The sequence below is a fragment of the Armigeres subalbatus genome, chromosome 3 (assembly GCF_024139115.2).
Source record: "Armigeres subalbatus isolate Guangzhou_Male chromosome 3, GZ_Asu_2, whole genome shotgun sequence".
In the NCBI taxonomy this organism is placed as follows: Eukaryota; Metazoa; Arthropoda; class Insecta; order Diptera; family Culicidae; genus Armigeres; species Armigeres subalbatus.
Genome location: NC_085141.1, coordinates 305386377 through 305389772, shown reverse-complemented (window position 1 = coordinate 305389772; position 3396 = coordinate 305386377). Strand labels below are relative to the sequence as shown.

The following is a 3396-nucleotide window of genomic DNA, read 5'->3' as shown; positions in this document are numbered from 1 at the left end:
AGGGGGGCCAGTGCATAACGCACCCTCGAGGTTAGCTGCGTGCCCTTGCAGCATCGAACATCGTGACTCGCTTTTTTAGAAGAACACCATGGTATCGTGCCAGCGCATTGCCAGCTTTCCAGGTGGCCTTACCACGCCCTATGTCCTCGGAAGGTGGGCAGGGTCGACTTCGCGCCTGCTTCCCTCTGCACGACTGGTATCAAGAATGATGATGCCGCGTGCACCCCAAATTGACCTTTCTGCGATAGGGCCTATTCGCCAGCATACAGAGGGACTCGCCGACGCGGTGCCTACGCCTGCCTCAGCCTTGACGAGGACCCCTTTCCGTCCTCGGGCTCGGAACCCGCCCGGTTGACCGACGCCGCGAAAGCGACGATACCATGTTGTTCTTCACGCGGCCACTTGTTCGATAAAAGGATCGAGTTCGACCACAGGGCACCGGTATGACCCATGATGCCGACTCCGAACCCTTGGACCACCTCTTATTTGCGCCTGAACTAGCCATTCCTCGAGTCCACGCGCCACCTTCTGTGTAGCTCCGATACGATTTGGACGATAGCCGATAAAACGGCGTTCCAGCCAACTTCATCTTTACACACTTACTAGGTTGTCCGGGGTAGTGTCCAGACCACATGTGGCAAGCATGTGGTCGCGCATTGTGCGAAAACGCGGGCACACGAAAAACACGTGTTCCGCCGTTTCCTCTAAACCTACGCACACCGGACACTCGGGCGAGGCCGAGTGTCCGAACCGGTGTAGGTACTGTCTGAAGCAACCATGGCCTGTAAGGACCTGGGTCAGGTGGAAAGTGATTTCCGCATGGCGCCTCTTGACCCACGTACCTATCTCCGGTATCAACCTATGTGTCCATCTACCCTTAGTGGAACTGTCCCACGCACGCTACCATTTGACCATTGAGGCCAACCTGACAGTCCTACGGATGCCTCTCGTGCCGCGCATTTCGAAGCACTCTATGTCTTCACCGATAACGATGTCAATAGGCAACATACCGGTGATGACGCAAAGTGCATCGTGCGACACGGTACGGTACGCGCTCGCAACTCTTAGGCACATGAGCCTATACGTACTTTCTAACTTCGTTCTGTAGCAGTTAATACGCAGGGCCGTGCCCCAAGCTGGCCCCCCATACCTCAGTATGGACAGAGCAACGCTAGCCAGAAGCTTGCGCTTGCTGGCATAAACCGCAGAGCTATTGGACATCATCCGGGACAATGCCGCTATAGCTGTGGAGGCACGCTTGCAGGCGTAATTGACGTGGCTACCAAAGGTGAGCTTATCGTCGATCATTACCCCCAAAAGTTTGATGGAGCGTTCAGAGGTGAGCGTGCAGTTGCCTGCCCTTATCACCGCTTGTTGCTTCGACTTTCGGTTGTTAACAACAACCACCTCAGTCTTGTGGTGAGCCAGTTCTAACTTCCTGGAACTCATCCACTCCTCAACAATTGCGATCGAGTGGGCTGCAGTCAACTCCACATCTTCTATCGATTCGCCGTATACCTCCAGCGTAATATCGTCAGCGAAGCCGACGATTACTACGCCCACCGGGAACTTCAACCTCAAGACACCGTCGTACATGACGTTCCATAACACCGGACCCAGTATGGAACCTTGCGGAACCCCTGAGGTTATGTCAACGCACTTCCGACCCGCCCCCGTGTCGTATACCAGTACTCGATTCTGGAAGTAGCTTCCGAGAATCTTGTACAGGTACTCGGGAATTCCAAGACGCAGGAGCGCATCTGCAATAGCTGCCCAACTGGCACTATTGAAAGCATTCCTCACGTCGAGAGTCACTACTGCATAATAGCGAACTCCCTTCCTCTTACGCTGGATAGCTATCTCCGCGGATTTGGTAACCGACAAGATAGCGTCTACGGTCGACTTATCCTTTCGGAAGCCAAACTGGTTGCTCGATAGACCATCCGCACCCTCCGTGCGTATCAACAACCTGTTGAGGATGATCTTCTCGAGCACCTTCCCCGCCGTATCAAGCAGGCATATTGGTCTATATGCCGACGGATCCCCCGGTGGTTTTCCCGCTTTTGGCAATAGGACCAAGCTCTGCCTTTTCCATGCTTCAGGGAAGACTCCCTCGTCCAGGCATCTCTGCATAACAGATCTGAACATCTCTGGAGCCTCGGCAATGGCCGCTTTGATGGCCAGGTTCGGAATACCATGCGGTCCTGGCGCCTTACCTACACTAAGGGACTGTGCAATCCCCGCAAGTTCCGCCACCGTTACTCTTCCCTCGTCGGCCACCCTGGCCCGTGGCAGCTCCACAAAGGGAGGCCAGGGACTTGGGTCGTGACGTGGGAAGAGCCCCGCGATGATCCTCTCCAGCATCTCTGGAGACCGCTCTGTAGGGGCCATCGCCCCACGTGTCTTGGCCATTACGACCCTATAGGCGTCACCCCACACAGAAAAAAATAATATTGTGCTACGGAAAATATCGTACTGTCTATATGAAAAGTGCTGAATTTTCTTTAAACTAAAAGTAAAATAATTTGAAATGATAGTTATAACTCCTATTTAAGAGTGTTTTCAAATATCTTTGGGTGTAGATTTAAAAGTTCCTCCTTTTATATCAAAAATTGTTAAACTGTCAAACCATCCAGCTTCTCGAGGTCTTTTGACAGCAGACAGTTATCAGTTTTGTTTTTACTCTTCCCCTTCCCACGCAAGAATTTGTTTGTTTTTATTCGCGAAAATCAAACCGCCACGGGTAAAAACATCTTCCGAAAAAAAGTTTTGTCTGATTCCTTTTGGCATGGCTGCTCGTCATAAAGGTAAGAAAATTATTCGGAATATCAAAGTGCTGACTGCTGATAGACTAATTGGATTTGCTTACTTTCAGGAAAAAGTTGTAAACCGTTTGCTTCAACATTGACCGCTACTGGATAGGCCTGCCGTTTGCTGTGCGATTATTTTGACTGGAGAAAAGTCAAGTGAGTATTTATTAATAACCAGCATTCATAATTATTAATGATTTGTTAATATGTTCATTTCTCAGACTGCTTTGGATGCTAACTACCATCAGCGGTTTTATGCTGATTGTCGGTGGAAATGGACAATGATGGAAGACGTCCTTACAGTCTCACAAAACTTTCTGAAAATGCCCGTTTTCCGTTCAACGCCAGCTGCATTCGAAGAGGGCACAACATGTCGAAGAGGGCACAGCAAGTTTAAATAAATATGCCATGGGTTCGGACTTACTGCGACTTTTGAAAGTTTATACTTGGCCTTAACATTCATTTATACCGAAATAATCAACTTTTATTTTTATCTGTGCAACATTTTTTGATTTGACAGTCCTACAATGTTGTTTTGAATTTTTAAACTTTTAATTTCAGAGTGAACCGCAGCTTTTAAACCATG

The 3396-nt window shown here is 49.6% G+C and overlaps 1 long non-coding RNA gene across 1 annotated transcript; it reads left to right on the top strand.

Annotated features, from left to right (window-relative positions):
• The first annotated feature begins 2441 nt into the window (after positions 1-2441).
• On the top strand, positions 2442-3195 carry LOC134220622 (uncharacterized). The gene is made up of 3 exons (XR_009981983.1): positions 2442-2807; positions 2876-2966; positions 3032-3195. It is a non-coding gene; the product is annotated as an uncharacterized LOC134220622 (long non-coding RNA).
• The last annotated feature ends 201 nt before the right edge of the window (positions 3196-3396 follow it).